The following is a 25,086-nucleotide window of genomic DNA, read 5'->3' on the forward strand; positions in this document are numbered from 1 at the left end:
AGCTACTGCAATTCTGTTTTGCTCATAGAGCTTAGCACCTTCTTTGACGTAGACATGCTATGCTGGGCAGTCCTGTGCCAATGTCTCCCATGTCTCATAACTGATTTCAAAGTTCTTCAGAGAGACCTTGAAAGTGTCCTTGTATTGCTTCTTCTGACCTCCATGTGAGTGCTTGCCTTGTGTGAGTTCTCCGTAAAGTTGTTTTTTAGGCATACATTCATTTGGCATTCAAACAACATGGCCAGCCCATTGAAGTTGCATTCTCTGCAGTAGAGTTTGAATGTCTGACAGTTCAGCTCAAGAAAGGACCTCGGTGTCCAGTATGTCATCTTGCCAAGTGCTTTTCAGACTCTTCCTAAGACAATTGAAATGGAAGTGATCCTGTTTTCTGGCATGGTGCTGTTATACTATCTAGGTTTCACAGGTATACAACAATGAGGTCAACACAACAGCTCCGTAAACTTTCAGTTTGGTAGTCAGTCTAATACCTCCTCTCCCACGCTTTCATTCAGAGTCTCCCAGATACTGAGCTTGCTCTGGCAATGTATGTGTCAACCTCATCATCTATGAAGACATATCTGGAAAGTACTCTGCCAAGGTAAGTGAACTTATCACAGCATTCAAATTTCTCCATTTGCTGTAACCAGTAGTTCCATGTATAGGTGATGTGATGCTGGTTGGTGGAGAAACTCTCTTTTCTTGGTATTAATTGACTGCAAATTGAGGTATACTGTCCATGATTTCAGCATTGGTTGATGGTGGTCGTTGATAACAGTATGGAAGTGTTCAGCACATCTCTCCAGGATCAGGTCCTCATCACTAATCATCATGACTCCATCAGCACTAAGTAGTTGAGATGCATCAGAAATCTTTGGCCCATAAATAGCCTTTAGAGCATCACAAAAACACTTTGCATTCTTACTATCAGCATAAAACTGAATTTCATCTGCCTTCTTACTGAGCCAAGAATCCTGCATCTCTTTAAGCTTTGCTTGCATTTTTCCTTTGATGGAGTTAAATGCTGCCTTCTTAGAGAAAGACAAATTGTCCTTCTGGTAAATCCCGTGGAGTTCTCGTTTTTCATTTATCAGCTTTGGAATTTCCCCATTGTTTTCATCAAACCAATCTTCATGTTTGCAACTGTTCTGGCCCAGATAAATGAATGCATTATACCAGATCCCTAAAAGCTGCCCACTTCTTTTCTGCCCCATTGTTGCCAACCATGCTTTGGCTCAGCTTTCCCTCTAAGTTTACAACAAACTGTTCATGCACAGAGAAGCACTCTAATCTGATGACATTAAGTCTTCTGGTAGTCATCTTGCCTTGGGGCTGCCTCTTTTGTTGAATACGAATGTTTGGACTGGAAAGAATGTCTATGATTGGTCCAGCACTCTGCACTGCACATCACCTTCGTCAGTCACATCGTCTTCATCACTCATGTCCTATCTGTCTCTTCTCCTTATGATTACATGATCTGTTAATTGCTAATGTTTTCTGCAAGGTTTCATTCATGAAATTTTATTGTGTTTAGGTAAATGGAAGACAGTGTTAGTGATGAGAAGTCCATGAGACACACAGGTCTTCAGTAGTAAGTGGCCATTGCTGCTTCTGTTTCCAACTCCATTCCTCCCAAGGACTCCCTGCCATGTCTGTGCCTACTCTGACATTATAGTCACCCAGAATCGTAAGCTTGTCCTCTTTTAGCACATTGATGATAAGGGTGTCTAAGTCTTCATAAAATGTTTCTTTGACCTCCTCAGGGTTCATCATGGTGGGAGCATAGGCACTGATGATGATGGCATGGTGCTTTCCTGTGAGATACACTAGAATCCATCTGATGGCCCTTTCACTTAGATCTAAAATCATACAAACCAGTGAATTTCTTTATGTCAGTAGCATGAATCTCCCTTGCTGAAATTTTAAAACACATCATTTTTTCCTGGTCTTTCATTGGCCAAAATAGAGATGAGATCATAGGATCATAGATTTAAAGTGGCAGAAATTTTAGAAGTTGTCTAATACAGTCCTCTTATTTTACAGATGAGGAAACTGATACCCAAAGACATTAAGTTACTTGTTCAAGGTCACATAGGTAGACAGCTGCCAGTTAAAATTAAAATTTAGTGTGTTTTATAATAATTAAACCTTGAAAGCTCCTTAGAATATATTAAATTTGAGCCAAAAGAAGTCCTAGGGACCATCTTTAGCCCAATCCTATCATTTTAAATGTAAGGAAAGTAGGGGCATCTAGGTGGCACAGGGGATAGAGCACCAGCCCTGAAGTCAGGAGTACCTGAGTTCAAATCTGGCCTCAGACCAAACACTTTACACTTATTAGTTGTGTGACCCTGGGCAAATCACTTAACCCCAATTGCCTATATATATATATATATATATATATATATATATATATATATATATATATATATATATATACACATACACACATACACACACATATACACATATATGTATGCATATATATGTACATATATGTGTGTATATATATATATATATATATATGGAAAATAAGAGCTAGATATAGGAAATGACTTGTCTAAGGACACACATCTGAGACTATTCACTAAAAGGGACATTCACTAAGTACTCCTTGGCTGACAAAATTCTATCTTAGTTCAACCTATTATTAATTACCTCCAGGGCCAGCACCATAGTTTATGAGGCTGAATTTGTACTCAGGCATTTCTGACTCCAGGGTCAGTGCTCCTTCCACCATACCCCCTAACTGTCTATATGCCTGTGCTCATATATCTCTCCTGAAGTCTCTGGAATTTAGGAGTCACCAATAAGAAGTCACACCTTCTTCCATTCCCGATGTGCAGCCCAGGGCCATCTTCCCCCCCCCCACCCGCCTACTTGGGAGGGAGCTAGGCTGCACTCAGGAAAATGTTCCTAACACCTGGAACTGTGGCCTCAAGGCTACATGTGGTCCCCTAAATCCTTAAGTGTGGCCCCTTGAGGCCCTAGAGGACTGCATGTGGCCTCTAGGCCACAGGTGCCCCACCCCTGGGCTAGATAAACATTGATTTAGAAGGGAGAAAGGAAGAGAACAAGTATTTCTTTAGCACCTACTATGAGCCAGGCATTGTGCTGAGTACTTCATAACTATTATCTTGTTTGATCTTTACAAATGCTGTTAACATCCCTTCTTTACAGTGGAAGAAACTGAAGTAGATGGTAAATAAATGTGAAGTGACTTCCCCAAGGTCACGAATCTACCTAATAAGTGTCTGAAGCTGGATCAGAACACAGGCCTTCCTGACTCTAGGTGCAATGCTCTGTGTACTATACCACCTAGCTGCCCCAAGTACCTTATATGCCACCCAGTGTATGATAAAGGGGAGATTCCTGCTCAAGCAAGGGTTGGATTGGATGTCCTCTAACTGAGGTGCAGCTTAAAATATTGTGATTCTTATCTGAATATGAGCTTCCTGATGACAGGAACTGTCTCTTGCTCTTATTCTCTGTCTGCCTGTGTTTGTCTGTCTCTCTCTGTCTCTCTGTCTGTCTCTGTGTATGTCTCTGTCTCTCTTTCTCTCTTCTCTTCTCTCTCTCTCTCTCTCTCTCTCTCTCTCTCTCTCTCTCTCTCTCTCTGTGTGTGTGTCTCTTTCTTTCTGTGTCTCTCTGTCTCTCTCTCTCTCTCCCAACACAGGACTTGTCACACAGTAGGTGTTTACATACCCAACTTTCAAGCAAGCCTGAGGCCTTGTGCATGTTGCTGGTTTGAAGAAGGAGAGATAACTTCAAATTAATAGAGAGAACGCTGAGCAGGATAGGACACTGCATACTGCATACTGCATAAGGAACTTACAGAGTTGGTGTCAGAGCCTCTTCAGACAGAGAGAGAGAAAGAGAAAAAGACAGAAAGAGACAGTTCTGGCCCTTAAGAAGCTTATATTCAGATGGGAATTGCAATATTTAACCTGTAAGGGACCAAAGTGGAGAAAGAAGTCTGAGAGGAGAAGCCGGCTATTCCAGCTTGCCTCCCCAAAGAACATCAGAATAGACTTTGGGAGTGAGATTGGGCCACTCCCTTTGGTTCGAGCTGCAGTCTCCCTCATTTCACTCCCCACTACAGAGCTTATACACTCTCGCAAGTTCTTTGGTATCTTCTGATCTGTACAGCTTCTCCGATTTGTTTGGTGTTTTGCTTAGATAAATGTATTTGCTATTGATGAGGTCTTTTCTTTCATAATGAGGTTTTGGTAGGAAGGAGTTAAACTAAGGGCTGCCCTTTCTAACCTATGTTTATTTTCTATATTTAACTGCCCTTAGGTGCCCAGGGAAGCAGCTCCCCCTGAAGCAGAATTAGATCCCTACCCCAAGCCAGCAATACTTGAGGGGGCAGATAGGTAAAATTCTAGCCTGATAGCCCTCTTGAGATAGGTGAGGGAAGGAGCACACGTGCAACCATCACCTTTCTCCCGCTCTCCTCGAGGTGAAAATCCAAGTCTTTCTTGCCAGGGAGGCATGGCCAGTTGGCAGAGACATCTATCCATGCCACCTGTGAGCTGTGACCATACCTTTAGATAACTTAGTGGACAAACCATTGATATCTTACATGGGCACATACATATCTTACACTTAATTCATATTTTTTTGGGTTGAGTTAATTTCTAACTCAATTGGACCCTGAACTTAACTGGTAACAGAACAGAAATCCAAACCTCAGATGAATTCCTCTTGAGTTATCTGACACCATTCTATCCCACCTGCTCTGTAACCCCAGAAAAGACATTTCTTTTATCTGGTATGTGTGTGTGCATATGTGTGTGAAGGAGGAGCAAAAACATTTTAATATTATCTTAAGGAAAATAAAATCAGAATAATAGCACACATCTATATGGTGTGTTGAGCCTGTATATATATGTGTGTGTGTGTGTGTGTGTGTGTGTGAATATATGTGTGTATGTGTGTGTATATGTGTGTAAGTATATATATATAAATATATGTATATGTAATATATATGTATATATATGTATATATATGTATGTATGTGTATATATATATAGTTTCATTAGATCCTCTAGCAACTTTGTGTGGCAATAACTGTCATTATTTCTATTTTGTAGATGAGGAAACTAAGACTTAGGTTAAACAATTTGCCCAGGTAATAAGTTTCTGAGGAAGGATTAGAACCCACAGATTCCTGACTCCCTCCAATACACTCAAACACACATATAAACACAATCGCACAATACTTTCCCCAAAGCCCATTGGAAAATACTTTTAGTTGTCAGAAACTCTGCCTTCTTCCCCAGGAACATAGCCCATTAACTGAATGCGAGCAACAAGTCTATTACGCAGTTGTGCCACAAGATGGCAGATAAGATCAGTTTTAGGAAGCCCATAGAAATGTAAACAAATTTCCCAGAATTGACTGGAATCCTTCCATAATTCCATTCCCAGATCACATTTGGGATTTTTGAGGCATTTGTAAGTCATAGAGGTCCCTAATTTAATCTTAGGTAATGCTCAAGGTGGCACAGTAAATGGATACTGGGCCTAGAGGAAGACACGTTCATGAGTTAGAATGTGTCCTCAAACATGTATTAGCTATAACCCTGGGTAAGTCACTTAATCCTGTTTGCCTCGGTGTACTCATCTGTAAAATGAGCTAAAGAAGGAAATGGCAAACCACTCCAGTATCTCCGCCAAGAAAACCTGAGATGGTCAAAAAGAGCTGGACATGACTGAAAAATGATTGAGCAATGCCCACTTAGGGATCCAGGTGTATAGGCTAGTGTATGTAGTCAGACTAAACAAGTGACCTACTTTGTAAGATTTCAGGCTTACTAGGAAGACCCTGAGGCCTCTGACATATCTCTCCCACTGACTAATGTCTCTAATTCTTAAGATAAGATTTGGCTCGTCTATTGGAATGCGAACAGCACCTTAGCTTCAAGGGTCTTATTTTTGGTTTGGTTTTGTTTTTTTCCATCATAAAAGGAACTACTAAGACTGCTTTGTAAATATAGGATATTTTCTTCTTTCTTTAATTTCTTTGGTAAATAGGCCTGGTAGTGGTATCTGGTTCAAAAGGAATTCATAGCGTATTAACTCTTGGGGTTTTTATCATTACATTTTTTTTTTCCAAAATGCCCCAACGAATTCACAGTTCCAACAAAAATTCATCAATGTGCCTGTTTTCTCTCAGTCCCTCCATTTTCCTTTTTTTTTTTTTCAAATTTTCCATTCCAATGAGTCTGAGGCAGAACCTCAGAGCTGCTTTAACTTACATTTCTGTAATCACTAGTGATTTGGATCATTTTTCACGATGCCTACAGACAACTTGGATTTCTTCCTCTGAAAACTTCCTGTTCATATCCTTTGACTATTTATCTATTGGGGACTGGTTGGAGAAATTATAGCATATTAATGTAGTAGAATACTATATTGCTGTAAGAAATTATGAAAGACAGTTTCAGAGTAATCTGGGAAGATTTTCATAAATTGATGTAGAATGAAGGGCACAGAACCAAGGAAATAAATTATTCCATAACGATACCATTATAAAAATGAACAATTTTGAAACACTGAAGAATTCTGATCACTTCAATGATTACCCATGATTCTAGACAGCAAATAGTGAAGGATACGATCTCTCCTTTACAAAGAGGTTATGGATCAAATGAGCAGGATGGGACACACATTTTTGGACATGGCCAATATGGGAATTTGTTTTACTCAACTATGCTTATGTGTTATAAGGACTTTATAGTTCTTTTGGAGGATAGGGGTAGAGAGGTACAAGGAGAAAAACTAAAAAGCTCAATAATTGAAAAATGTTTCATTTTTTTTTAATGCAAAATCTGCTCAGTGTGGAAGTGTGGTGGAGGACATGAAGCTTTTTGTTTAGTTTTGTTTCTCCTGAGAGTGGATTTTCATATCTGGAAGAGAGACTTAGAGGGTCCTTGTAAATCAAGAAGATCAAGGAAGAGCTAGAGTAGAGGGAGGAAAAGGAGCACAGGGACAGTTGTGACTTACTTTGCCAATCTTCCTTTCCAGAAGGCTATTTCTACTGGGAAGAGCAGGAGTTCCAATCAGAAGGTCTGCTCTCTGCATTGATAGTTCTCATCTCTTGAACCCTGGTCTCTTGTCACTAGCTTTCTAGTGGACGTCTCCATCTGGGTGGCCCATAAGCATCTCCAACTCAAAATCTCCTGAACAAAACTCAACGTCTTCCTCTCGAAAGCCACTTTACCCCTTACCACCCCTGCTTTGTCCCAGAAAATCGTTGTGAATCTCAAGTCCTACAGCTGTATCTACACAATGTCCCATATCCATTTGCTTTTCTCCACTAGCATCACAGCCACCCTAGTTAGCTCAGCCACAATCCTAAATCACTTCCTCATCATTTCTTGCTTAGATCATTGCAACAGTTTTCTAATTGATTGCCAGTATTTACCTTCCCCAATCCATCCTTGACACAGCCGTCAAAGAAAACATGCCCAACCATGTCATCGCTCAGCTCAGAAACTTCAGTGGTTGTCTGGTACCCCTGGGGTATGATATAAATTCCTCTGGAATTTAAAGCCTGCCTAGATATGGTTCCAGCCTAACAATGAATAGAGTGCTGGACCTGGAGTCTAGAAGACCTGAGTTCAAATCTATCTCAGACACTTAAAAGCTGTGTGATCCTGGGCAATTCATTTACCAAGTCACTTAACCTTATTGGCATCAGTTTCCTCATATGTAAAATGAGCTGGAAAAGGAAATGGCAAATTGCTTCAATATCTTCTCCAAGAAAACTTCAAATGGGGCTACAAGGAGTTGGACACAACTAAAATGACCGAACAATCTTAGTTTCCTCATCTGTAAAAATGGGGATAATAGCATCCACTTCCTAAAATTATATATCAAATGAGATATTTTAAAGTGCTTTGCTAACCTTAAATGCTATTATTTTATTATTATTATTATTATTATTATTATTATTGATATTATTATTGTTTATTTGATTCATTTACTCTGCAGTCAGTCATAAAGCATGTATTAAACTCTTACAATGTACCAGGCACTGTGCTAAGCACTGGAGATAGAAAGAAAGGTAAAAATATCACCCCTGACCTCAAGAAGCTCAGTTTTGAATGGAGGAGACAACCAGAAAGTAATTATGCAACACAATATACAGTGTAAATGAAAGATTATTTCTACAGAAAGAGACTAAAAGGGATGGGGCAGGGGAGGTTGGCAGAGAAAGACATCCTGCAGAAGGGGAGACTTGAGCTGAGTCTTCAAGGAAGCCAGGGGAGGGGAACTTCTAAAGGGCACAGTCAGGAAAAATATAGATACAGTGATGTGTGTGAAGAGTAGAAAATAGCTAAGAGTATGGAGGGAAGTCATGTATAGAAAGTTTAAACTGGAAAAGAAGAGGCCGGGCTGTGAGAGACCTTAAATGCCAATGGATTTTATATTTGATCATGGATATAACAAGGAATCAGTGGGATTTATTTGGCAGGGGGTAACCATGGTCAGACTAGCAGTTTAGGAATATCACTTTGGAAACTGATGATAGATTGGAGTGGGAAGAGACATGAGTCAGGGAGAGACCCTGCATCTCCCATGTCTTTGCACAAGCTATTCCTCCTGTTGGGAATTCTCCTCCTCTTCTACTTTTTGGAGTCCCTAACTCCTTTCAATATTCAGTGCAAGTACAGTCTCCAATTGTTCTCCTACTCCTGGTAGTTATGGCTCTCCATGGCTCCTGCCCCACAGATTTCTCTTGTTTTACTCAGCGTATATTTTGAATTTACTTATGTACTACATATTGTCCTTCCCATCCCCCTAGAATGTGAGTTTATTGAAGACATTTTTTTATTTAGATTCTTAGTGCCTCTCACAGGGGCTAGAATGTGTGTGAAGACTTGTGTAATCCAAGGCCCAGCCTCCATTTCCAAGACCCTGGGCTCACACAAACTGGATTTGATCTTGAAGTTTTATACCCAGAAATGATTATAGTCTCTCTTTGACTCGCTATGACCCCACAAGAGTTTATGCTCTAGGACAGTTTCCAAATATAACTAAGATATAGCTTGTCCATAAACATGTGCAAAATGTTACTTAATGCCCATGTGACACTTCAGGTAATGAATATAAACTGAGTATATGAAAACTTTTGTTTTATCCTGAAGAAAATGCAGAAGACTCAAAGTATCACAAAAAGTCATGAACATCAACTATCCCACCATCCCATGGAAAGAAGGAAGGAAGGAAGGAAGGAAGGAAGGAAGGAAGGAAGGAAGGAAGGAAGGAAGGAAGGAAGGAAGGAAGGAAGGAAGGAAGGGAGAAAGGGAGGAAGAAGGAAGGGAGGAAGGGAGGAAGGAAAGAAAAAGAAAGAAAGAAAGAAAGAAAGAAAGAAAGAAAGAAAGAAAGAAAGAAAGAAAGAAAGGAGAAAAGAAAAAGAAGAGAAGAGAAACCCCTTTATAAGGTTGTTAAAGAATTCAAAGGATCATCTAAACAGAATCACAAAATCACAGTATCTGTGAGTTAGAAGGACTCTCATTCAACACCACCAAGGAAGGGAAGTTACCCTTTCTTGAAGCACTCTGTGGGGCAGCTTAATTTTTAAGGAGTTTTTCTTGACATCTAGGCCAAGTTCGCCTCTTTGCAACATCCATCAGTTGCTCCTCACTCTGTCCTCTTCAAACAAAACAGATCCCTTCTCCACATAGTAGTCTTTAATTATTGGAATACAAAGACAATGGCCTCCGTAAGTCTTTACTCCTCTAGGCTAAACATGTCTAACTTCTTCAACAGAAATTCATTGACTAGACTCAAGTCAACTATCCTGTTTGCCCTCTTCTGGACACTCCCAAGCTTTTCAGTGTACTTCTTAAACCCTAATGCCCCAAATAGAACTTGGCACTCCAGGTAAGCTTTGACAAGGGCAGAATCCGATGAGATGATTAATTTCCTGTCCCTGAAATCTAGGCCTCTCTTAATGCAACTCAAATTCACATTAGCTTTTTTGACTGTAATGTCATACTCCTGACTCATATAGAGCATGCCTTTCATTAAAACACCCAGATATTTTCTTTCTCAGAATAAGTACAGTCTAACCATTCTTTCCCCTACCTCATACTTGTGAGGTTGATTTTTTGATGTCAATAAGTAAGGCCTCTTAGATTCAAATCTCTCAGGAAGCCTATAAAGCATTTATAAAGCCTACAAATTCCCCTGGAAGTCCTTCTGAATAAGAAATACTCTTCTCAGAATTTCCAAACCATGCTACATACTCTCTGGCCAGCCTGCTCCTCCCCCTCCATCGAAACTTTGACTCTGCTCCTCTGAGACTCTAGTCTTTTATAGGTTAATTCTTTGGCTTCTCTTTCTGAAAACTAGGTATTTATACCACTTCCCAGACTTTTTCTGAGTCATGCCACCATATATGTCTTCCATCCTCTTTTTAGCTCTCCTTTTTATGCATTATCTTCTCCTATTAGAATGTAAGGTCCCTGAAGGTAGAGCCTAGCTCACTTACATTTGAATTTCCAGATTAGTACAAAGCCTGGAAAATAATAAGCACTTAATGTTTTTTCATTCATTCATTCACTCATTCATCTACACTGCAAAAAAACTCATTGTAAAAGTAAGTGGAGGGGGTGGGGGGGTGCTATGTCAGAGATGTCTCTAGCATCAACTCTCTCTTAGCTTAGGTTTGATGTTGGGATGAGATGAGGCACTCACATGTCATTGAATAGTTATCAAAAGTTTTGCTTTACCCAGCTGAAAAAGCAAGGACAACAAGGATACAACAAGAATGGTCTTCTGTTTCCTTTTGTTAAAACTAATCCCTAAGGATCAGAGAATAGGAGGGACCTGGCCCTTCCCATGTTGTAGATGAGAGGAAAGAAATTGCATCAAGAAGGCAGTAGTCCTATTATAAACCATCCCTTGGTGGCAAAGTCCTAAGGATAGTCTATAGACTTTCCACCATTTAAATGCTTATAAGTCTTTTACTGTACAGTCCTCCTGACATGGGCAGTGCTAAAGCAAAGAAGAGAAAAGAGAACAAAATTATAGTCTCCCTTCTCACCCAAGGAGTCCCCATGAGAAGAGAAAAAGAAGGAGAAAGGAAAATGTGGAAGAGAATAAAAACTAGAAATCCTAAACCTTTCTTCTACTCTTTAAAATGACCAAGTCTTAAGTGTCTACAGTCTGGCCCATATGTTGAGGGATGCCATGTCTTTGCAGTTCATAGTGAATCTTCTAATGAAAAATATGAAGAAAACTATAGCTAAACCAGAAACATCAGATTGAAAATACAGTTGTAACATCTCCAGTACAGTCCCCAATTTCTTCTTCTGTTATGAGATGTTGATGATAAGCAGGAATAACTCTGGGGACATCAAGGTCATAGCACAGACACTTCTAGCATAGTCAACAATCATGCATTCAGGGTCAACTATAGCAAAGTGGCTCAGAGGTTATAAGCCTCTTACGTGCAACCTGTCCCATGATCTAGGTTAATACTGAGGCTCTCCCTATGCAACCATATATTTGGAATTCACCTGACAAAACCTCTTGCTCCCCAAAAGCCACAACATGTTGACATGGAAGGCATTGGCCAAGAGCCACATCATGTCAGCATAAAAGGTATTGGCAGGATTTCTCCATTGGTTCTGACCCTAAAGGCAAGACCTCTTGTCTATACTGGGTTCTCCAGGACCCAGACTACTTAACCAGACCCATGGCTACTGCTCACCAATTTGTGCAAATGAAGATCTTCTTTGCTGCATTCTTCCTCAAAACATTATGTGATTTTAATACACCATTTCCATTTAGCAATTAAAAAACCTCCTGTGATCTATCCATGTTAGAAAGACTGGTTTACAACATGTAACAGGAGACTCTAAACAGTTATTTTATGACCCTCTGTCATCTGTTCAGTAGCAGTTAGAGTACAACAGAGAAGCAACTTCTTTTTGAAAGTAATGTAGTGAGTGTTATTGGGGAGGAGGGTGAGGGGAACTCTAGAACTTTAACAGTCATTTATTCTCACTATATCTCAGTGCCTGTCAAAAGATCCACTCAGACTGATCGTTATGGACAAAGACCTCTAGAAACATGGGCCTTGAAAATTCAGAAGGGCCCAACGAGAGGGACCACTGGACAGCATGCTTTCTATACCTTCCATAACTGTTGCCTGTTCTGTGCTGCATTTGAAAGAGGCCAACTTGCAGGTGATGTGGTTTTAAGAGAGGTCTAAGGAGACACCCAGGTAAGGAATGTGGGTTCTCCAAAACATGGAGAGTCTCCAATAAGTCTCTGGGCCTTGTTCTAAGTGTCAATGCTGGATTGTGCATTGAATCATTTGCATTTTCCCCTCCCACTATATTCTCCAAAACTGGATCTAGATTTTCTAAGGATTGATTTCTTACCCATTGCTCCTCATATGGGCCAACATCTGATCTAGGACATCTGCCACTATGGCCTCGTCTGACTGGGTCAATATTATGTCATCAATGTAGTGGTGTACACCTATGCTGTCAGGAAGGGAGGTCTCTTTCAGTTTTCTGCCCCCCATAATGCAGCAGTTTGAGAAAGAGTTCATTTAACACTGAGGTGAGACAGTGATGCTATACTGGGCTCCTTCCCAGATGAAAGCAAACATATTCCAACTAATCTCAACCATAAGACTAGAGGGGGAAAAGCACTGAAAAAATTGAAAAGTCCATATCACTGACCTGGATCTGGACTAACTGGTCTGCAACATTGATGAGGTCAGGAACAGCTATAATGATGAGCATGACTATGTTCAGTTTCCTGTAGCACAGTGGTCAAAACCAAATGGAAATGGATCCCCAGAGGTAGTATAGTAACTCAGAAAACAACTAATTAATGTTATCTATGCTCTACTGTAATTTTTATTTATTTTGTTGAACATTTCTCAATTACATTTTAGGAGTTATGTTGACCATGGTTTGTGAGTTTGACACTTCTGTCGTAATGCACTGTCACAGGCTAGGCACTGTTTGCCTTCCTCACAGGGAATATAGGATTATGGTATGGGGAACTGCTTTAGTGAAGTACTCTAGCTTTCATCCTCTTCAACATTAAAGGAGATATGTCTTTTTTTTTCTCACTCAATAGTATTTTATTTTTTCCTAATTGCATGTAAAGATAGTTTTCAACATTCACTTTTATAAGATTTTGAGTTCCAATTCTTTTCTCCCTCCGTCCTCCCCTATCCCCTCCCCAAGATGGCATGCAATCTGATATAGACTATACATGTACAATCATATTAAACATATTTTCACCTGAGTTGTGTTGTAAAAGAAGAATCAGAACAAAAGGGGAAAATCACGAGAAAGAAAAAAAAGAGAGAAGAAAATAGTATGCTTTGATCTGCATTCAAACCTCATAGTTCTTTCTCTGGATATGGATAGCATTTTCCATCATGAGTCTTTTGGAATTGTCTTAGATCACTGTATTGCTGAGAAAAGCTAAGTCTATCATAGTTGATCATCATATAATGTTGCTATTATGTGTACAATGTCCTAGTTCTGCTCACTTCACTCAGCATCAGTTCACATAAGTTAAGGAGATATATGTTTTACCACCCTGCAGATACAATATTTCATGGTCTTAACTTCATGGAATGGTTTGAGTAACTCTAGGAATTTTCATTTGACCCTTCCTACAGCATGCCTAGAGGTTGCTGATAAGGCTCTCATGATACTGATCCCATGATATACCTTCCCTTCATGGTCTACCCTCTGTAGCAACCCTTGAATGATCCAAATGGCAACAGGGCATGAAGCCCTCATTTGCATTGCTGCCAATACTCCCAACTTAGCCAAAACCAGATTAAATGTAATTGGGAAATATTTAATAAATTAAATAAAAATACGACAGAACATAGATAATATTGCTATGTGGTTTTCTAATTCAATTTGCTAACCATAGGGATCCTTATGTATGGTTCAGTGACCCCCATTTCTATTTGAATCTGACATGATTACATTACTGTGTACCTCAGGCTTAGAAGGTGTTTAATTATCCTGTATGGTTTTTCAGAAGTGATACCTACTACTCTCCGCTAGAGGGGGTATCATTGCCCTCTGCCCTCCTAGCAAGGCAGCTGGCTCAATGACTCCTCTCTTCCCCTAATCCCAGAGTGAATATTCCAACTGATGTTAATATTTGCTTAAGCACAGGTGACCCAGACATCTGCTCAGTGTTCACCAGTTGATCAGCCCACAGAAGTCTGAAGATATTTGAGTGGGGCTCTACCTAACAGGCAGGATCTAATTGTCTCTGAGGCTAGACATGGAGTGAGGCAGGTGGTGAGCAGCCCTGAAAAGGGCTTGGCAAGCCCTCACACTGGAGGTGCTAGTTCTCCTTGAACACTCCATATGTGGAAGGACAGAGAGCTATAATATGAAGGGATACAGAGGGAGAAGACTGTGGGTATGGACAGTGACATACACTGCCACATAGAGAGGGTATGGTAGTTAGTTTTGCTAGACTTATCTTATTGTCTGTCTTATTTAGCCATAGTTACAAGGGATGGCTCACTGGGTAGAAGGAATATACAAAGAAATGAATTTAACATAAAAAGAGATGTCAATAAGAATAAAAAGTATTGGGAGTGAAAGTGCCCTTGGCAACATGTTAATCCAACATTCTCATTGTATAAAGTAGGAAATTGAAATTCTACTGTGCCGCAACATTCAAAGAGATAAATAAATAAGGATGATCTGGGGGAAAAAGCCCTGAACACTAAAACCATCAGGAGGTGATCAGAAACATGAAGAAAGCGAAGCATTTGAAGAGGCAGATGTGAGGAAGGAATGCACCCCTGCAATGAGGGACTACCTTGGCAAAGGCAGGGACATAGGCAGCTGTGATTTCAACTCAGGAATGGCAGGTAGGTCATAAGTGAGGGGAAATAATAGAAGGCTGGAAATGAAAACCCCCACTAGACAGTGAAAGGCTTTAAATGCCCTGTGCATGTAGAAAGCATTTAATAACAGGTGGCTGAATTGAACTGAAGACAATTGGAAAAAATATAGTTGGGCAATAAATAGAAACCACTATGCCATAGATTGGGAAAAATGCTTGGTCCAAATAGCTTGGCCATTTTCCAGGTGAATGGGAGGGCCTAGTACATTGCCTTGCTCAATGTTTGTTGAATTGAATTGATGTGATTGTCTAGTAAGGTGAGCCCTCATTATGGAGGGCCTTCAAAGCTCTCCAGAGAAGTTTAGACTTAAATGCATGTGACAACAGAAGCCTTTGGTAGATTTTTAAACAGGTAACAATAATGAAATTAATCTTTGAAGATCATAAGATCATAAACTTAGAGAAAACCTTAGAAGTCATGAAGGCTGGGCTACCACACGTAGGCAAGATTGACATCATATTGTTGGGCCCTGAGCCAACATTTGTACAAGATCTGCAAGGCTTAGCTTGAAATATCATGCAATACTTTTCCCTAAAACTGCTTTTTCCAAAACCACATGTCCATGCCTCATTCCTCAAACCTGTTCTTTGTTCCTCTTGCTATGCAATTACTGGGCTCACTATTGAACCCAGATCTTCTTCCCAGTAACTGGACCCCATGTAAGATTCTCATATGTGATACCCAGTTCTCTCCTTCAGGATATAGCCCACTACATGCCCCACCATCATACATGCTGCCCATTGGACACTGAAGATCCCGAGGGCTGGATAATCCCCAAACCTGCAAGTCTAATACGTGTGTTACTTGCTATGATTCCAGCAGCTTTGATGTCAGTTCTGCAGTCCTTTGGCTTTCTTCCACCTGTCAGAGGTCATCATCACATCATCACAGACTTAGAGCTGGAAGACATTTTTAAGGTGATTGAGTCTTATCATTAATCAGTGTAGAGCTGAAAAGGTCCTTGGAGGTCATTGAGTCATAAAATCAAACTTAGAGCTGGAAGGGAAATTTGAAGTAATCAATCATATACCTAGATTTGGAATTGGAAGGGACCTTAGAAGCCATCCAGTCCAACGCAGTCATTTTACAGACAACCTGGTGACCATGAGGAAAATAGATGAGAGGGAAGATGTTGGAGGCAAAGAGAGTAACTGTTGGTTGTTGAATAATCCAGATGTGAGGTGAAGGATAGCCTGGATGAGCCCAATGACATTGAGAAAATGGGCCAATACTCAAGGGATATTGTGGAAAATGTGAAAATACCTAGTGTCCTAGGATGACGTCTTTTTTTTTCTTTTGTTTTGTCTTGTTTTTGGGGGGAACTGGGTGGAGGACCTTGATTGACATTCCATGTGTTATTTAGCATTTCTAGCATTTCAGCATCTGAAAATATATTACATATACCACCTATGCCTTTTTCCAAGTCATTGATAAAAATGTCAAGTGGCATAGATCTAAGCATAGATTATTTCAGCACGGCACTAGGGATTTCCTAGTTGCTGCTTTGGGGACCTGTCAATTCGATTGAATCCTAATCCCTCTAACTACAATTATCCTGCCCTAATCTCTAGTTTGCTGAGAAGAATAGCCAAGAGACAGTTTGTTCAATATTCTTCTGAAACCTAAGTAAACTAAATCAATAGGATTTCCTTGATCTGCCACTCTAGTATCTAAGGGAAAGGGTTCAATTAGTCTGGCATAACGTGTTCTTAATGAACTAGTTCTTTGGGATCAGTTTCCTCTTTGAGATGTTCCATACTTATTCATCTAACAATATATTCTAGAATTTTTCCAGGAATCTACGTCGAGCTCACAACCACCAAGGTGGTCGAAGAGACAGTGTGACCCTGGTTCAGGGAATGATTTGCTCCTCAGTTTTTTGCTACATCTACTTAGTAAATGTTGTTGTTGTTCACTCATTCTTCAGTTGTTCCTGACTCTTCATAGCCCCATTGGGGGCTTTCTTGACATAGATGTTGGAGTGGTTTGCCATTTCATTCTCCAGCTTATTTTACAAATGAGAAACTGAGGCAGACAGGGTTAAGTGACTTGCACAGGGCCACAACATTAGTAAGTGTCTGAGGTCGTATTTGAACACAGGAACATAAGTCTTCCTGACTCCAGGCCCAACACTCTATCCATTATACCTCTTAGCTGCCTTTCTTAGTAAATATCTCATTGTAAAAAGCAATTTCATGTTAAAAAGCTAAAGGAAACCTGGGAGCTAATCACTGACTACTGGTATTGGAGAAAGCTCCTGGGAATGGGAGCTCAAGCCCATAGCATTAGAGAAGAAGATACCCACAATCCCTAAGGCATACTCTTAGATCCCTGAGGAGGAGATATACCTCACTTTGCTCTGGGATACTAACCTGTTAGTGAGTGAATGGTTCAGAGAGTAAGCCCAGAGTATGGTTTCACTTGGAGGTCTAACATCTTCCGTACTCTATTCTAAGGAGGTTTCCAGTGCTAACAATTTATATCTCTCTATACTGCACTAAAGAGGACCACCACTAAAGCTGGCATGAGTTTATTACATTGCCTTAGAATCTCTAAACTCTCGAAAGTCCTTTGGTCCAAAGGATTCCATTATAGAAAATTATCAGGGTTACAGAGATAGAGAGGTCCTAGATGGACTAAACTATAAAATGGGACAAAAGCCAAAAGTAAAAGGTATTTTGGAAAAAATCTTATTGACCACAAATCTTATAACCAAGACCACACTCAGAAAACTGTGATATGATTGAAAATACTTCTAATGATCCCTAATTCCTCTAGAACACCCATTCTCCTAGCTTACTTCTTCAGGCTGGACTGTCCAGTCAAGAACATATGATAATCAGATTCACCTCCAGTTACTGAGAGTATACTGGTTCACACCTCCCTTAAAGAAGGATTTGCGTATTTGAGAACACCCGGGTAAGGACATTTAACTCCAAGATATATCTCTAGCTAAAGCACCTCCTATAAAAAGACCTTTCCCAATCCTGTGTGTGATCCCTACACCTTCATTAACAAATTACTATGTATTGATTATGTACATATCTCATATTGACTAAAGTTTGAACATCATGTTTCTACGTGTGGAAAGTAAACTGCTATGAGCAGAGGCAGTTTGATTTTTATCTTTTAATTCTCCTCTCCTATCACAGTTCCTGGCACATAGCAATTTCTGTTGAATTGAACTGATGGAGTTTCCTGAGGTATATGGATGAGACATATATTTTTGGTCTCCGAGCCATCCTCAGACATTCTTCACAGAATCACAGGAAAATGACGTCAGGGAACTAATCCCTGAACAGGAATTCTCTTTATAATATCCCCAAAAAGAGTCCATCCAGTCTCAACTTGAATGTCTCCAAAAGAAAGAAACTTGTATGATCTTGGGCAAGTCACTTAACCTTCTTGGGGCTCATTTTCCTCATCTGTAAAATTAGGGGTTTGGACTATGTGTCCTCTGAGGTTTCTTCAGCTCCATATCTGTGACCTCATACACCTACAGTGTCCTCCCTCCCCACCCCCAACCACATCCAGTGGAAATCTCTCCCTCCAACTTCTATCTACTACTACTAGTTCCATCCTCTGAACTAAATGGAACAGTTTGATCCCTCTGCCACAGGACACGCCTTCAAATACTTGAAGATAGTTACATCTCATTTGTTGAAATAGGTTTTTAATTGAAATAGCTCTTGAGTTGGCTTCCCTTGCCTCAAGCCTTGCCATGCTCTAATCCATCACCCACACTCCCTGCCAAAGTGACTTTCCTAAAGCCATTCCACCTGTCACTCACCTGCTAGTAAACACCAGTGGCTCTTGGTTATCTCTAGGGTCAAATGCAAACACTTCAGCCTTCCATTTAAGGCACTTCACAACTTTGACCCAACCTACCTTTCCAGCCTTATTACATCGTACTCCCCTTCAAACAGTCTACATTCCAGTGAACCTTGCCTTCTTACTGCTCCTAGTATATGTATGACACTCCAATTCCAATCTCTTTAACCTTTGCAGTGGGCATCCCCAGTGTTTGAACTACTCTACCACCACTGCCCCATAAAATCCTTAGATTCATTGGAGACCCTAGCTCAATAATACTTTCAACATGAAGCCTTCCTGATTCCCCACTTTCCAATGCCCTCCTCCAAAATCACCTTGGAACTATTTTGTGTCTATTTTATATGTAAAACAATGTGCGTACATGTGATCTCCTCCAATAAGCCTCTTGAAGTTAGGAGCTTTTTTAATGTTGTGATTGCTTCTCAGGGTCTATCACGGCACCTGGCACATTACAGGGACTTTACTAATGTCGGTTGAATGATTAAGTTCCTCAAAGGGAGGTATGCCTTTTAAACCATTTCAGATGTCAGGGTGGGAGTGCGGTGTGGGGGAAAGGGTTCTGGCATTTTAGGATACCCCTATTATGTACCAAATCAAGAAACCTACATCAAGTCCCAGCTCCAGTGAGCTGTGTGACTACTTGAAAGTCACTTCATATCTCCAAACCTCAGTTTCCTCTTCTATAGAATGGAGGCAGGATAAGAATATTCATAATTCTTTTGTTTTATGGGTTGAAGTGAAGAAAACATTTTGAAAAACTATAGAAATGTGAGTTATTCTTAAACTGAAAGAAAGAACAGGTCCCAGTTTGTCTTCTACTTGTCCTAGTGACTCACACTCTATTTTTTTTCTTGTTTGAGCTGTAGGTGGCAAAGCACAAGATCAGAAAAAGATACCCTCATGTCCCTGTATCGTCACTGAGTAAATAACAGGTGCCAGTATTATCCCATCTGTGAGAAGGCATACAGTTAACATCTGGATTTGTCTCAACTTTGTCCTGCTTTGCTGGTCTTCCTCATGGTATGCACTTTATCCAACCCTTAGCATCTGTGATTTCATCCAATGAGGCATTCCTTCCGAAGATATAGGTATCAGCCTTTCTCCAAAGCTCCATCCTCTTCAGTTTGTGTTCAGGTACTGTTCAAATTACTCTACTTTTTTTTCTTTAAAAATCTCTGTAGAGGGGACAGCTAGGTGGTGCAGTGGATAGAGCACTGACCCTAGAGTCAGAAGGACCTGAAATCAAACTCAGACATTTGACATTTACTAGCCTTGTGACCCTGGGCAAGTCACTTAACCCCATTGCCTAACCAAAAAAAAGAAAAAGAGAAAAAGAAAAAATCTCTGTAGAATGTCTACTCACCACAGTGGAGACTCTCATTTAGATTTAATAGGTAGAGAAATGCAAAGACGAAAATAAACCGGGTCATTCCCTGAAGAAAGGAAGCGCTTAATACATGTCAGATGCTTTCCAAATATCATCCCATTTGATCCTCACAATAACCTAGGGAGGTAAATGCTATTATTATCCCCATTTCAGAGGTTAAGTGACTTGGTCAGGGTCACACAGCTAGCACATGTTTGATGATGGATTTGAACACAGGTCTTCCTAATTCCACTGTGCCATCTAGCTGCCTCTAAAAAGCTTATATTCTTATATAAAGTCTTGTAACAGTTTGACCCTGCCGGTGATTACAACCTCTTGGCAGTTCAATTATTTTGGAAATGCTCAATGTAGCCCCACTTGCTAGACCAGATTCTTGTGTCTTTTTAGCAAGGGATCCTATGATTGTAGATCTAAAACTTGAAGGGATCTCAGAGGCCATAAGACCCAAACCCCTTCATTTTAGAGACAAAGTGGGAAATTCACACAGGTGTTAAATCACAGAGCAGAGATTTGAACCCAGGTCTTCTGATTCCAGATCCAACACTCCTTCTATTCTGCCATGATGGATGGAGAGTTATGACCACATTGAAGGGAGGATGCATGGTTGACAGGCTGCACGTAGCCATACGTATACTGATGTAATTATATGTCATTGCTAGAGATGGTTAGCCAGGGAGGGACTCCCAAGCCCTAGTCAATAACCCTGAGGGAGCTTGACCTGACAGAATCCAGCACCCGGGAACCAAAGGGACAATGAATTATGAGCATATGGGTGGTACCTGGCTCAGTTATCAAAACTCTTACAAGAGTAATAAAACAGCAGTTGTGGAAATTGTCACACCCACTCTTCTTGTTCTTCCAGTCTTTTGGAACAGAATCATTCTATGCTCATGTTCTTCAGCTGAGATGCCCAGAACTACTGCAAGGTCTTACTCTTGTAGGCCACAATGACTATTAGGCCACTGATTAATTGAAACCTAAATGATCCTTAGTAAGGGGTGTGGCTCCCAGGGGACTGAGCATTATTGATTTTCCAAATTCTTAAAATGATTCCCAATAGGATCATAGATCTCCATCAGGAGCTCTTAACCTAAAACTAGACCCCTTTAACAATCCAGTGAATTGGGCAACTAAGTGGCACAGTAGATAGAGCTCCAGACTTGGAGTCAGGAGGACCTAAGTTCAATTCCGACTTCAGACACATAACACTCATTAGCTGTGTGACCCTGGGCAAGTCACTTAATCCCATTGACCCATTAAAAATAAAAATTAAAAAACAGTGATCCTGAACTGCCCAGAATCAAATTTTCAAAATGCATGATATTAGAATTACAAATGAAACTAATTACATTGAAATAAAGATGTATTTTTTTCCTATTCAAATTAAATGGCCTCCTAAAAACCATGCACAGAGAGGTACATGGATCGCAGGTAAGGAACTCATGACCTAGTACTAGAAGAGTTCTCAGAGGTCATGTAATCCAACCTTCTCCTCTTACAAATGAGGTAGCTGTGGTCCAGCAATGGAAGGTGACTTGTACCAGATCACATAAGTAATATTAGAAGGGAGATTCAAACCCAGGCCTCTCAACTTTAAAGACAGGACTCTTTCCACCATACCATATTGCCTTCTGTTAAGTGCTTCATCCTGGCAGTGAGGCAATGCTGGGTTCTGAAAGGCTGAAGCTTTGGAAGTGGTAGACAGCTTTCTGAAACAGGCCAGCCATGGATACTAGTCTGTAATTCATAGATCTGTTGGGTTAGATTTGAAGTAGCTCATGACCAGAATTTGGGGTGCCTAGGTGGTAAGGGATAGAGTGCAAGGCCTGTAGTCAGGGAGACCTGAATTCAAATCTGGCCTCAGACATTTACTAGCCATGTGACTCTGGGCAAGTCACTTCATCCTGTTTGTCTCGGTTCCTCATCTGCAAAATGAGCTGGAGAAGAAAATGGCAAACCAATCCAATGTCTTTACCCCAAATCGAGTCATGAAGAGTTAGGCATGACTGAACACCACCACCAGACTCTATACTCTAAGAATAGTTTTATTGGGATTCCTTTCCCATCTAGGTCAGGTGTTATTCTATAGTCACAGTCCATAATCTCAACCCTGAATCTCCCATGTGTATGTATAAAACATGGGGCTGTGTGATTACTACCTGTGCGACCCTTGGTAAGTCACTTAATCCTGTTTGCCTCAGTTTCCTCATCTGTAAAATGAGCTGGAGAAGGAAATAGCAAACAACTCCAGTAGCTTTGCCAAGAAAATCCCAAATGGGGTCATGAGGAGTCTGACATGACTGAAAAATAACAAAAATTACCAGGATGGCCACAAAGTGATACGTTTCTACCATGTGCTAGCTAACATTAGCTTGCTTTTATATAGTGCCTTAATATTTGCAAAGAACTTCTCATTTGAACCTCAGAAGAATGTTGGGACATGATTATTTGCCCTGTTGTATAGACAAGAAACCTGAGGGCCTGCAAGGTTCCACTGTCCCAGTCCCACAGCTTATAAGTATGTGAGACAGGATTCAAACTTAGGTCTTCCTGACTCCAATCCCAGCACCAGATCTACTGTGCAGGAGTCTCAATTCAATTCCATTAGAATTTACTTGTGTATTGCAATGGAGAAGGGATCTACCAGGCTCAGAAGGAAGCTGTGTCTGCCCTCAAAGAGGTGAGGGGCAGGGGGGAGAGAGGAGGAAGAGAACAAGATGTGCATAGATAAATGAATGCACAATAAATACAAAGTCACTTTGGAGGTGGGACTAAACCACGAACACCCGGAAAAATCCGAAATCAAAACTGAATGTTGGGAAATTAAGCTGCCTACTTACCACACTCCTTTGCAGAGAAAATGGTCCATGAGCACGGAAAGTTGCACATAAGGCCAGGTTTTGTTTGGTTTGGTGTTTATGTATTGATTTATTTTACTGACTTTGTTCTCTTCTTCCTCTTTTTTTTAAAGTTGTTTGTTATAGAAGGCAGCATGATCTAGTATGAGGAAGAACAGGTAGGGGAAATCTAGAAGATATGAAAAGATATCATTCAAATTCCCTTTTAATTCTTTTTTCTCTCTCTCTCTTTGAGCATCCAGCTCTGAAGCCTTTGCACTCATCAGACTGAGCTAACCCTCAGCAGTATTTAATCAAAAGCTCAGGAAAGAGCGTTGATCTCCCTGAAGATAGAATTCCTCCTTTGCCTTGCCTTAAAATGGATTAGAGAAATCATTCTCCAAAGTCGATATGTTAAATTGCTATTTTTCTGTTTCCTAAATCAGAGAATGTTATCTAAACTCTTTGCCCTAATTTAACCTTGAGAGTCTGAATTCTATCATTGCTTCTCATAATGCATAAAGACGTTGACTGGGCAAGAAGAGTTTTATTTAGCAGACGTAACTGTTACTTGACTCTTTGTCCAAATGTTTGCCCATACTCATATCATTATTAGTTGTTCATTCCTTTCAGTTAGGTACAACTCTTTGTGGCCTCATTTGGGCAGAGATACTAGAGTGGTTTGCCATTTCCTTTTCCAGCTCATTTTACAGATGAGGAAACTGAGGCAAACAGGATTAAGTGACTGGCCAAGGTCACATAGTTAGTAAGTGTCTGAGGCCAGATTTGAGCTCAGGAAGATGAGTCTTCTGACTCCAGGCTAGCACTCTATCTACGGTGACACCTAGCTGCCCAGCATATTCATATCTATGCACATATATTTATGTATGTGATATACATATTTATATATAGTATCTCTAACAGACTTGAAACCTAGAATGCAGGGTTAAAGTTTCCCTTCCACATGTCTTAGTTTAGATGAAGCACAAAGTTGGCTAACTATGTGACCCTTGGCCAGTCAATTAATCCTGTTTGCCTCAGTTTCCTCATCTGTAAAATGAGCTAAGGTATACAAAGTTCTTTGCCAACTTTGTGCTTCATGTACATGGCCAACCATTATCTCTGTTTTACAGGAGAGGAAACTGAGGCTCAGAGAATTAAAAAAACTCATCTAAACTAAGACATGTGGAAGGGAAACTTGTGGAAATCAAATTAGATACTCACCGTCAAGTGCTGGAACCACTGGAGCGGTGCACCATTTCCTTCTCCAGTTCATTTTACAGATGAGGAAACTGAGGCAAACAGGATTAAGTGGCTTGCCCTGTGTCACACAGCAGGTAAGTATCTGAGGCCAGATTTGAACTAAGAAAGATGAGTCTTCCTGGCATTCTATTCACTGGACCACCTAGTTGCCCCATTAAGTGCTTTACAAAATTTAAAAGACTATAAAGTGTCGTTTTATTATGTATTATTATTATTATTATCATTATTATTATCATCATCTCATTCTTCCCATCTTCCTATTGGGGTTGATTTAGAAAAAAAAATTGTCAAAAGACAAGTTGTTTATTCTGCCCTTATTCTCTAACATTTAAGCTGCACAGGTGCATAAAATGGTAGCTTTTTGTGATTGAATAAGAGTGCTGGGATGTAAGCGCGTTTTCCCTTAGGATTCCTGAAAGTAGTTTTGGATGATTATAGCAGCAGGCAGAGCCACAGGACTGACAGATTGTAGCTCACCCTGTTCCACCTGGTTTTAATTACTTCACAAAATACCTTGAAAGCTTTTAATTTCATGTAAATTGGAGACAGTGCCTGTTTTGGGTGATGCTATCACCAATACTGTTATTAAACATTTACAGACCAATGATAGCATCAGAAATCCATAAGCAACAGTTCTAATTGTAATGATCAATCAGTAAGTGCTTTCTAAGTACCTCCCACAATCCAGGTGTTTTGCTTAATTCAATTCAACTCAAAAAGTATTTATTGGTCATCTCATTGTTGTTGTTTAGTTGTGTACAACTTCATGACTGTCCACCATACTGTCCACGGGATTTTCCTGCCAAAGACAGTGGAGTGGTTTGACATTTCTT

At 40.3% G+C, this 25,086-nt stretch overlaps 1 long non-coding RNA gene across 1 annotated transcript; it reads left to right on the forward strand.

Annotated features, from left to right (window-relative positions):
- LOC110199621 (uncharacterized) lies at positions 1–24,321 on the forward strand. Its single transcript, XR_002322009.2, has 3 exons — positions 1–598; positions 19,633–19,900; positions 24,124–24,321. It is a non-coding gene; the product is annotated as an uncharacterized LOC110199621 (long non-coding RNA).
- The last annotated feature ends 765 nt before the right edge of the window (positions 24,322–25,086 follow it).

Source organism: Phascolarctos cinereus, unplaced genomic scaffold, assembly GCF_003287225.1.
Source record: "Phascolarctos cinereus isolate Bilbo 61053 unplaced genomic scaffold, phaCin_HiC Scaffold_9;HRSCAF=440, whole genome shotgun sequence".
In the NCBI taxonomy this organism is placed as follows: domain Eukaryota; kingdom Metazoa; phylum Chordata; class Mammalia; order Diprotodontia; family Phascolarctidae; genus Phascolarctos; species Phascolarctos cinereus.